Genomic DNA, 13,023 nt, shown 5'->3' with positions numbered 1-13,023 from the left:
TGGACACAATCACATGCAATATAATTTACCCAACTATGAGTCGGGGTCAAATCCCACAGAGAAACAATATGTAGGTGATTAGGCATGTAAGAGAATTACCACTTATTATGCTAAGCCAAACACTTAGAATGGTTTTTGAAAATATTTATGACTAAATGAGAAAATGTAAACAAGCCTAAAAAGCAAGTAAAATGATCAATGGCTAAAAGTATGGATACACGATGAATTGCACTCAAGTAACGATCCAATGTATTTTACAATTTTAGAAATATGAGTGAGTCTACGTTAGTTAGCCTTGGGTAATAATTTTGTATTAGCTTCTTGCAAAGACTAACAAGACTTCCTAATTGAATTATCCCTAAAATAATTAAGAGATTAATCACACCCGAATATGGTTATAAGTAGTTCAATCCTGTCTCTAGATAGAATCTTTAAAATGAGGGTTAAAGCCTCAAGTTCTTGTTAATTAATCTTTCCCAATCCCAAATTATCTTTCCCAAAATTAATTCGAAGTAAATGGGCAAGTCTTAGGGTTAGCTAATCCCTTTGGAAACATCAAAAAACAAGAATAAAAAAAAATAACTCACTTCACAATAAATATAAATCATTCAATACATAAGTACAACAAGATATTTAATCGACACTTAAAATATGAATATTCCCATAAATTAGATTCAAGTGTTGGAAAAAATATTACACACTTAGATATACGATAGAAATCAAGAAAATGAAGAAATGAACATAAATGGCTAAGAAATTCTCAATCAAAAGCTTCAAATCTTTAAGACACAAGTGTGTGTGCAAGAATCCTAGCTCCAAAACTTATCTTCTCTAGTCCAAAGACTGAAAAATAAGCCAACGATATGTTTCTAATAAGCTAGGTCGTGTATTAAAGAGTTTGGGATGAAGAAAATGTGAAATGACAAAAGTGCCAAGAACTAAAGCACGATATTTGCAATTGTGAACCCAGGGGTTACTGTTGCACATAGCATTTGCGATCCTTATGTTTGCAATTGCGAACTTGACATTGTGCACTTGGTTTTGCATTTGCGATGGAGATCTTCACATTTGTGAAGGTTGACTGTCTGGTTTGACTTCGCATTTGTGATTCTTCCCATGCAATTACGACCTTTAGTGTCTTCACATTTGCCACATTGATGTCACAATAGCGGCATCTGAGGCCATTTTACAAATTTCATCTTTTCAACGTCTTTTTGGCTCGTTTTCACTTGGTTTCCTCATGATCGTTTCTAAATCACAGAGAATCTATAGAATAGAAGTAAATGACATTAAACACACAATTTTTTCACTCAAACATAGTAAAAATCTACACTTAAAGACAAGATAAGTTGGTAAAATACCAACTTATCAGCCTACGCGAGCATGAAGAAGGATAAGGAAGGGAAGCATCTGGCATGTTTGGTCTTCACAAACACGGCACAGGAGACCACGAATGCAGAGGGTTGGGGGCTAGTGGCCTTTGCGAAACTGATTGTGAGCTCGCGAATGTAAAGAGGAAGGTCTGGGCAGGGAAAGTGTTGGCTTTCGCGATCACGCGTCTTCTACCATAAACGCGATGAAGGATGTTTGGGCAAAATATATGATTTAACTTTGGGACTTAGCTTATTACATCATATTTTCTCTTGGCTTGGGCGATTTGAGAGCTTTTTGAAGGGTCATTTTCATCAAGTAGCATTGGGTAAGTGATTTTTACTTATTGTGAGCTAAATATATGAATTATGTAAGGTTTTTAACATGAAAATTAGTAAAAATTATAGGGTTTTGGTTGAAAAAACTAGAACGGCAAAAATGAGATTTGAACATGAATTGAGCTTGAAATATAAAATCAATTAAATATTTGAGTTCGTGATGCTACGGGTAATATTTATCTTCAAGAAATTTCGAAATCCGATCGCGTGGGGCCGAAGTTGACTTTTCTTGACTTTTGGAGTGGGGTTATGAATTGATTCTAATAGTTAAATTTTTAATTCTTGAGTATATATTGATTGATTTGCACATTCCTCTGGTTGGTTTTGAGTTGCTCACCATCGACTTGGGGTATTAGTAGAGTGTTGGAGCCAAGGATATAGATTTGGGAGCAAGGTCAGTCTCTTGCCTAATTTTGTAATATAGAAATTATTCTCGTAGATAGTACATTTGTTACGCGGTACATGCTATGGATACTATGTATGAACGAAGTGACGAGTGTCCGTGCATAGCAAAATTCTTGGTTATGTTCGGGTAGAAGTAGACTTACATCACGCCTTAACTATACTACTTGAATTAATCTTGTCTGTTGATTACTTGAATTCATAACTGAGCATAAAACTAGAATTTACGTAGTTGACCGAGCCTTGTTATTTTACGTTTTTGCTGGATATTTGATTTTCGATGGGATAAGGCTTTCTCTTACATTCATATTTTTGTATTGTGCTTAAGTGAGCAGTAGTTATAGTAATTTCTTGACTCGCATGTATCTTTGCGAGTGAGAGAGTTTCTCTATTGTAAGTTTCACTATTCTTATGTGATCGGACCGTTCGCCTCGACAGTATTATGAAATATCTTTATGGGAGCGGGTCGTTAGCCTTGGCAGTATAATGAGATGCATCTATAGATCGGGTCATACGACCTCGACGGTATTATGTGACACTATTCTTATGAGATCAGGTCATTTGTCTCGACATAATCATGCATAATATTGAATAGGGTGTTAGAGCACATATGAGTTTTCCTGACTTGAGATTTTATAGTGTACGATTCGGTAGTTATTCTTCTATTGATAATCATGATATTCATATTTTCTGATTTATGTTGCTACTTACTATGATACATGTTTGTCTTCTTTTATGTACATCATTCATTGAACTACTAGTAAGTGTCGATTTTAGACCCCTCGCCACTACTTCTTAGCGTCAACAAGATACTTATTAGGTGCGCATTGATTTACGTATTCATACTATACGTTTGCACTAAAATTGTGCAGGTAGTGTGATAGGTACACCGGGTAGTCACTTAGGCGCACAATAGCATTAGCCGGAGACTTGGTGGTGAGCTGTTTTCCGTGCTTCGATCCACAAAACCCAGAGTCTCCTTCCCCCAATATTTATTTTATTCGGTTTATTTTCATTCCAGACAATAGTTGTAGTAGTTTATATTCTATTAGATGCTCATGTACTTGTGACATCGGATTTTGGGAATTTTAGCAGTTGTTCATGGTCGTATTTGCTATTATATCATTTTATTTTATTCTGTTTATTTTCATTCCAGACAATAGTTGTAGTAGTTTATATTCTATTAGATGCTCATGTACTTGTGACATCGGATTTTGGGAATTTTAGCAGTTGTTCATGGTCGTATTTGCTATTATATCATTCTGCATTATATTTTGTTCATATTTCATGACATGGTAAGGATAACAACAATTTTTATCACGGCCCTAAACCCAGACTCGGTCGTGATGGCGCCTCTCGTGAAGACAAGGCCAGCCGACACAATACTCAATTCATTTTAAGCAATCAAAATAACACAATTTAAGTTTTTAACATGATAATAATCCCAAAATAAAAGTGAAAATACAATTTGCAGAAACCAACACAGTCTGACATCGGGATGTCACCAGTCATGAGCATCTAACATAAGTCTAAGAGTTTGAAAGAGAGTTTATACAATCACTAGAAAAAGAAAATAAGATAGGAGGGAGAAATACTGGGCTGCGAATGCCAGACAACTACCTAGTGGACTCCGAATGGCCTGCTGGGAGCAATCAACCCTCACTGGCGGGACCTGAAGCTCCTGAATCTGCACACAGGGTGCAAGGAGTAAAGTGATTACTCCAACTCAGTGAGTAATAACAATAAATGAAGACTGAGCGATAAGAAATCACGTAAAAACACAATAACATGCTATAAAGAGGCAGGGTAAAACCAATAAAGTGCAATAAAATAGTGAAATCTTATAAAAACATCTTAGTTCAGTATAAGCTTCTTTAAAACACCTTTTTAACAGTTAAACAAGTAAATGAAAGGTAGCTAGAAGAGACAAACACATAAAATCCGCCTTTTGGGCCCAATGTCAACAGAATTAGCCCATCGGGCAATAATATGGGACAATACCAACCCCTCGAGCTATATCTCATATCACAATGGGTACCCGCACTCACTGGGGGTGTACAGACTCTGGGAGGGGCCCCTTATGGCCCAAGCGCAACATCAAGCCATCTCGTGGCATAATCAATAGGCTATCAACCTCATATCAAGCCACCTTGTGGCGTACAATCTCCGGCCCTCGGCCTCAAAATCATAAATCAGTGTATCACTACTGCGACGTGCAGCCCAACCCAAAAGTATCCTCACAACATAGGCCCTCGGCCTTACTCAGTCAGAATCTTATAAGTCACTCGGGCAACAGTAAAACATAATGCTCAGCCCAAAGTATCATTTAAAATATCATTTAATGTGTTAAAATAGAGTAAGCATGGCTGAGTTATGAAAACAGTAGAATATAGCATGACTGAGTACAAGTCTAAAATCAAAACTGTGAGGAATAGTAGTAAACACCCTTTAAGGTCCAAAATAGTTGGCACGAGGCCCAAATATGGTATTCAGCCAAAAACATGATGATAGCAAACAGTTTTCAATCAAATACGCGGTAAAACAATCATTCGGGACGGACTAAGTCACAATTCCCAACGGTGCACGACCCCACGCTCGTCATTTAGCGTGTGCGTCACCTTAATATAGCAAAACGATGTGAAATCCAGGATTTCATACCCTCAAGATAATATTTACAATCATTACTCACCTTAATCCGATCCAAACTCAAGCCCGACACGCCTTTGCCCCTCGAATCGGCCCCAACTTGCATCGAATCTATCCAAAATCAGAATCACGACGTCAAAATATGCTAAGGGAACGAAGCCCATGCGAAAGTAATGAATTTACAACATAAATCCCGAAACTAACCAAAACTCGATACTTAGGCCCACGTCTCGGAATTCGATAAAATTTACATTAATAGATTCCTTATCTCCCCACGAGTTCATACATATCAAAAATTCCAAAATCTGACCACAAATGACCCCTCAAATCCTCAAGCCAAGGTCTCCAATACCAAGCCCTAATCCCTAATTTTTAACCCTTAATTTCCATTAATCTTAGGCCAAATTAGTGAAATAATGCCTTAGGATTGATTATTAGGTTCAAAAATCTTACCTCCAGACGTTATTCCTTCAATCCCTCTTCAAAATCTTCCAAAAAGCTCCAAAACCCACTTGAAATGGTGAAGAACATCTCAAAAATCAAGAAGGAACTCTTTTATACCTTCTGGCCCAGTCTTTTCGCACCTGTAGTCCATCCACCTCATCTGTGGTACCACTTCTGCGGTCCAAGACACCGCATCTGTGGTTTTCACTTATGGGCCAATATCCGCATCTGCGATGCACCGCCCGCACCTTCACTATCACAGGTGCGCTCCCCTTACTGCTTCTGCAGTTCCAGCTGATCCTCCTCTTGGCCGCATCTACGGCTCCCTCTACGCTTCTGCGAGCCTGCACCTGCGGTCCCCTAGCTACATGTGCGATTATAACAACAAACTTAGCCTCAACTGCTACATCCAACTTCCAAACTTTCCGCTAACCATCTGAAATCACCCCGAGGCCCCCGGGACCTCAACCAAAAGCAAAACTAAGTCATATACCACTATCCAAACTTATACCAATCTTCAAAATACCTCAAATAACATCGAATCAACCAAACATATCGGATTCAAGCCTAAGGTTCTCAAAATCTTCTGAATTACGCTTTTGATCAAAAAGTCTACCAAACGACGTCCGAATGACCTGAAATTTTGCACACACATCCCAAATGACACGACAGACCTACTACAACTTCCGAAATTCTATTCCGACTCCTATATCAAAATCTCACCTATCAACCGGAAAACGCCAAAATTCCAATTTCATCAATTCAAGCCTAAATCTACTCCGTACCTCCAAAACACATTCCGATCACACTCCTAAGTCTCAAATCACATCCCAAAGCTATCCGAACCATCAGAACTCACATCCGAGCTCTTTAACACATAAGTCAACATCTGCTTGACTTTTTCAATTTAAGTTTCTTCAAAAGAGACTAAGTGTCTCAAACCTTACCAAAACCTCTCTGAACCCGAGCCAACCAACCTGATAACACAAAATACAGATGAACAAGGCAATAAGAAGCAAAAATAGGGAAAACGGAGCGGTAACTCATGAAACAACCAGTCGAGTCGTTACAATTTTATCATGGTTCCTAAATCTACTTCCGCTTTATTATTGTTACATCTCACATTTTCATACGTTAAAAGTTTCGTCTTCAGTTAATTGACGTAAACTCAGGGATGAGATTATCTTGAGGTTAACGTATTTATGCTATTTATAACAAGCGATAAGTAAGTGTCATGAAGAATAAAGGGTACACGAATTAAAGAAAACGAGTTTCATTGAAGGTTGCCGATTTGTGATAAAATACGGGTCAAGCGATAATACCCGATATTTATGGACTAGTATCATACAAGGTACCATATGACCGTGATAGTATGATGTATAAAGTTTATAAAAAATGAGTAGTATTTTTAGGTAATTTGAGATAATTCTTAATTATGCGGGTAATTGGTTAATTACCGGATAACGAAACATTACTTAATTACCTAATAAGTAGATAAAGATTAATACTTCCTACCCCACCCTTCCAAAAACATGACAGCTGGCCACAACCTAAGGCAAATGACTCCTTAGTCATTTTAATAGGTGGCAACCTAATAAATTTATGTCAAGACACCTACCTCAAATTCCAAGACTTTCCAATTTAATGGATTTATCTACAACACGGATTGTAGGTTAAACATTTCGACCACCATGGACCCAAGCAAATCTACTGCAAATTGCAAATCAAACACCTTGTTAATCTTTGGATCGTTACTAGTTGTCAGTATTAGCAAGATATCATCACTGGAGATATACCAATTGCATCAATTGGAAACCAAGTTGTTGATTGCGGCCGAAAAATGTGACTTGTATACGGCCATAAACCATATCACAGTTAGATGTGATTTCTTACTAAATTCTTACAAAATCCCTACTCCAGGTATGTTAAGGCTATCCCTTCTTTCTCTTCGGCATGATACAAGTTATAAAGAAGAAACGAGCAAACACACAGTTTTCATAAACGACTATATTCATAGAAATACTAAGGGTCTCTGTGTTCTTGATTCCCCATGTGACATGTTATTATATCTTCTGTTCATGAGTTTCAAAGTAATATATAGTTGATAAAGTTTATCCGAAAGGAATATTGAGATTATTAACATATTTTCATGCATTTATACGGTTACATCGACTCATGACCAGATGGTATTATATATATGGAATATGGGAAAAGATTACGACATTATACACGCACCAGCACCTGATCAGTTGGTATATGTTGATGATGTTGCGCACAGGAATAACAATTATAATAACTTTTTTTTTGCAAATGAGTCAATCAAATAATAACCAACAGTGAATAATAAGTAGTGCAATCAACTTACCATACTAATTCAATACATTGACAATGTTAAAGTACGTGCAACATTTACTCTTCATACTAAACATTTCTTTTGAAAAGGTAAGGTAATGTTATAAATCCAGAACTAAGAATGTGCTATTGTAGCTTTAAATAATTAACAGAGGCAGAAAAAGTAAAAGGATAAGCCCCAAAAAACTAATCTTGTAATAATTCTAGCACCTGAAGAACAATTTCAACCTCATTTACATGTTCCATCCACACCAAAAGCAAGAATAGGATGTTAATGGAGTCCCCTCCACTGCCTTTGATAATTGGAAAAAGCACCAGATTTATCCTTTCCTATTGTAAACTCAATAAATATTGTACCAAAAACTAGAACATACAAAGTCCAATATTGCAAAGTCCAAGTATATTTTGACAAACTCATGATAAAGACCAAGCAAGACACAAAGTTTAGACCTTTCAAATAAATAAAGCAAATTACCTCTCTTCCTCAACTTTATTCTATAATCGTAAAATCCCTATATTTAACAAAATATTGTAGCTATTTAGACATAAGTATCCTATACCAGCCCAAAAAAATCACTTCATAACTAGACCAAAAAATGCAAGTAACCTAAAAGAAAGCTAGCGGTGGTTTTCTCGTAAAATGATGGGCAAAATGGATGAATTCTGGAGTACATTTTCAGTGCAACAATCTTTCACAACATCACATGTAGTACATGGTCAAGAGTACACAACAGTAAGCAAGTGGACACCATACGACTATAGGTACACAGGCAGCAGATTTGAACACACCACAACAGCTACCTCGATGCATCACAGAATGAAACAATAAGGGATAGACAAAGCACAAAGGGATATTGTTATGATGCAGCATGCTTACACGCAATCATAATATGGAATAAATGCAAAAGTTCCAATAGGAAACAAAGAGATGAATGCCAGATACCAAAGAAAAGACAATCACCTATCCAGAGAAGATATGCTGAGAGGAAAATCAAAAACTCAGCCAGCAATATGGTGCTGGACAGTGCTGGAAACAATACTGTCCTCAAAAAACAAGATCCATCGACATAGGATGCAAGCTCAAACACTAGAGTTAAAATACACAAGTGTTGACAAGTACAAGAGAAAGGGTCAAAATGACGATCAGTAGCGTGCAAATAAGCAAAATTACTACATATGTAGCATCATAGTGATTAAACATGCTATTCTATTTATATATCCTTTTCATACAGTAGCACATTGTGATATCAGTATTGGTTATCACAACACAAATGTTGGTAATAGGACTTATGTAACTGTTAATTTTTACCTTTTTCATTTTGTATGACTTTATATATATATATATAAACTAGCCCTAGCCACTTGCCTAGCGGATTACCAAAAAAAAATACACCTCAACACGGCCAAGTCGCACAAAGTCGGATTCTGTAGAGTTCTGATGGGACCTCCTCAAATTCAATTCCATTCGATCTTGCAATATTAAACTTTAAAATGTGATCTTAATAGTAATCAAGAAATCATGCCAGTAATCAAGCAATTCCACAAACATAATTTTAACTACTGGTGCAAACCCTACTGATTGCCAAAACATGTGAACTCCAGAAAAGCATGTCAATTCAAACTAAATAAGTTGTGCACCCATAGAAAAGAACATGAAACTTACTTGGACCAGTTCATCAGTGGTCATAGCACAAACTGGAAGATGCTCAGCAGATTGAACATGAATGCTTGCCCCAATCTCACTTTGCAATTTCTGAATAACATCGCCTTTTCTTCCTAAAAGGCATCCAACCAAATTGTTAGGAACAAGTAGACGCATGATGATTACAATTTCATTCTTATCCTCATTTTGTGCTTCATGCAAGTCTTCCTGCACGATCGAGCGAATGAATAATTATTTTCAAATATGATTTTGGGCAATTCTCATCTCACGAAATAAATTTTGGATTTGAGTGAGTTAGTACACCTAGTTTAATTTTTAAGCATTTACCTTAAGACTTTAGCGCCATATCATAAGCCACAACGCTCTCGAGCATTCGAAAACTCAGGAGTTGACACTCTAAAGTTAGAACAGGTTTACCAACTCGACAAACCAGCAATGAACGATAAGATATTTTCATAGATTACACCCTCTTAGAGTGGCTTCAAAATTCAACTCAAAGACCTTATGAAACATAGTTTATGCCAATTGATAGCATAAATCCATGTACTAATATTGAGAGTCAATTTCTAGAAAAATCCAAATATAGAGTGAATGCAATTACAGAAAAATAGACTAAGATAAGAGTGTCAATAAATTCAAGATGTCAAAAGCAAACATAACTAAAAGACTGACCTTTTTGAAAAGTCATCTTTGGCAGATTTTCTATAGGAATATTAGTTCTAAAAATTTAAACTCGCAGTAGCCACACCTAACGAAAATAAAACCTTAACAATTGGGGTTCAAAAAAACAATAGAAAGCAAGATATTAAATACACTACCACACCCTAAATATTATAGAAAAAAGGAACGATTAAAGAAGAAAATACCCAAATTGAAAAAGAAAAACTTACAACTAAAATCAGTTTTTTACGGAGTGCCTTTTGCGTTTGCTATAGAAATCACCGACTTCTGAGTTCATGGGTTGAATACGACGATGATGCGCAAATAGTCTGAATGTCATTAGCAAACGGACACAGATCTTCTGGAGATCTCTCACCAGACTACTGGATTTGAGGGATTTCAAAGAGAGAAATTAAAAGGGGAAAATGGGTCTGATGGATTAGAGTGAATTGGGGAAAACCGAAAACGTAATGGGAGATAAGGGAAAAGTGAAAAGGGTTCAGATTTGGGGAAAATATGACTGGATCTAGAGTAAAATGAAAAGGGGGAAATGGGTACGAGGGATTAGAGTATTGGGGGAAAACTTTATTGGAGATAAAGGAAAAGGGAAAAGGGTTCAGATTTGGAAAAAAACGTAACTGGAGCTAGGCCACATCTACTTTTATTTAGAAAATAAATAAAAATTGTGGATTTTAACTATATATATTACATATTACATATTAAAAATAAATAAAAAGATAAAAAGGTTTAAAGAGAGAGTACTAGATCTGGCGGGCTACACGAAAAAATTAAGGAGGGAACAATAACCGTTCCTATAAATATTTTTTTGGAAAAAACCGTTGCTATTGATAGATATATTGTAACAGTTATAGAAACCGTGGCTATAAAAAAACGTACAGCAACGGTTATTATACAATGGCAACGGTTGGTTGCTAAAGTGTACTAATAGCATCCAAAACCTTTGGTAACGGTTAAAACTGTCGCTATAGAGATCTGTGGCAACGGTTATGTAATTGCTGAAACGTCCGTTGCCATAGGCTCATTTTCTGGTAGTGACAATTACTTTCTAAAATAAATAAACCTTTGAGAAGTTAAAACAGATTTTTTTACAACTATATTTTTTGAAGCATTTCTTAATCAATTACGAATGTACTCAATACATGTCTAATAGCTTGGGAAATTAAAAGCTGGCACACTACACTGGACCTGTTCTAATAGTTTTCTAGAGACAAAAGCCTACTCTTTTGCTAATGACCTACAATATACCACTCTTTTGACAAACCACAGACAACAAAACAACTAATTTCAATAGCTTAAGAAGGTAAAAATAGCATATTATAACCAGTTTTCGGACTGGTCATTCAAAAATAGCCAGCATTTACCAAGTCAATAAAAAATATCCACTATTTTGCTGCAACAAAGATCGGTCCAGCATAATATACTGGAATTCGGTGCACCTGTGTATGAACTCCAGCATATTATGCTGGACCGGTATACTTTGCTAGCTCAAGTATAATATACTGGAGACTGGAGCACCGGTGCTCCAAACTCCAGTATATTATGTTGGATCGGTATACTTGCTGAAACTCTAGTATATTATGTTGGTCGCTAGAGTTCTAGTGTACTTATGGTGGAACTCCAGCATAATATACTGGTGTATTTTCCGGGTTTTGAACAGTGTTTTCGCTCAGATTTATTTTTACATGAAAAGTGGCTAAATTTTGATTACTTTTAAAACTAGGCTATTTTTGAACGACATGTTGTAAATCTGGCTATTTTTGAATTTCAACCTTAAGAAGTGCTATTATATAGTAATTAGAAACACTCAATGATGCAATGAATTGGATCGTGTTAGCCTATCTTTCCCAAGGGATGTCAATCCAAAATGCTACTAAGAGACCAAGACATTTTTGCTAAGATGAAAAAATGATTTTTGTAGTTACGATACCATAAGCACATCCAAGCTGATATAGAAATACAAATTAGCTAGGAAAAAATAAAAATTGCATGATATCATAAGTTAGTGAGGGTCCTGATAGCCAACATTTCTTACTATCTTAATACAAATAAAGTATCACCACAGATCTCTGAAGTAACTTGTTTCACCTTCAATATTCCATTGAGTACTTGTATCACGCACAAAAAGTACTTGTATCAGACATAAATATATTTGTTTGAGAATTATGAGTTTTGATGAGCGCTTTTAGAAGAAACCCATCATTCTCTTCTCCAATGCAGTCAATTACTTTGAAAACTTATTTTCTCGTGCAATCCGTTGACGCATTGCTCCACAATGAACAAAAGAAAATGACAATAAAAGTATGTTACAAATACTATTTAAGGCAAAAAGGATTAGATAGATTAATTCAAAATTAGGTATGAGATACAGTAGTAAGAAGATGCATCAGTCCTCTTGTACCATTATTGCCATAAGTAACCGGCATGACATAAAACAGAGTTTAGATATCTAAATACACATATATAAGAAGATAGATTCACTTCCATTATAATGGTGGGCTTCAACCACTACTAACATAACATAGTACTCTACCTTTGAGTGCCAACGAGGATGACTCTCGATGACCATAACCACAAATTTGCCTTCTAACAACAAAAAGTCATTTTTCTTAAAAGCTTCATTAAAAATTCACCTATAAAATGTAGTAAAAGGTTTTCATGGAAAAAAGAAAGTGATACAAATGCACAAGTACCAGTCCAATATCTTTAATCAAAATTGCTATCATAATAGAAATTTCTATCTTTCTTGCTTTCCTGCTCTTTATGGCTATGTAGGAATGACCAACGGAGAATGGGATTCCAAGTAGCCCATTTGTGTATAGCAAATGGAATTGGTATTTCTCCGAACTTGGGTCCTCAAACTTTGTGAAGGCTAAACACGCTCGCTTAGCCCAACAAATTTACAATAGTAATTGAAGTATGTGTTACTCGGGAGAAAGAAGAGGAAGAAAGGGAGACATTATCAACACAACATCCTTTTGGGATAAATTCTTTAGCAGCTATTTTTTCCATAAGGTTCTATGCCCTTCATTGAAGACTTACAATAGAAGAAAAATTTTAAACAAAATCGCAACACAATCTAGAAAGTCTGCATTCACAGGGCATGAATTGCGATGAAACTTAGCACCA

At 36.1% G+C, this 13,023-nt stretch overlaps 1 long non-coding RNA gene across 2 annotated transcripts; it reads right to left on the bottom strand.

The window, feature by feature from the left end:
- Nucleotides 1-3,521: 3,521 nt before the first annotated feature.
- LOC107804178 (uncharacterized) lies at nt 3,522-10,674 on the bottom strand. 2 transcript variants are annotated; one of them, XR_012710453.1, is made up of 4 exons: nt 10,107-10,674; nt 5,211-9,423; nt 4,801-4,868; nt 3,522-3,798 (listed from the first exon to the last, which is right to left on the bottom strand). It is a non-coding gene; the product is annotated as an uncharacterized LOC107804178 (long non-coding RNA). The 2 variants fall into 2 exon arrangements; XR_001652198.2 differs by lacking the exon at nt 4,801-4,868 and having other exon boundaries at nt 9,217-9,423; nt 10,107-10,659.
- Between the last annotated feature and the right edge of the window lie 2,349 nt (nt 10,675-13,023).

Source organism: Nicotiana tabacum, chromosome 6 (genome assembly GCF_000715075.1).
Source record: "Nicotiana tabacum cultivar K326 chromosome 6, ASM71507v2, whole genome shotgun sequence".
In the NCBI taxonomy this organism is placed as follows: domain Eukaryota; kingdom Viridiplantae; phylum Streptophyta; class Magnoliopsida; order Solanales; family Solanaceae; genus Nicotiana; species Nicotiana tabacum.
Note: the sequence above shows the minus strand (reverse complement) of the source record. Positions and strands in the feature narration are given on the sequence as shown.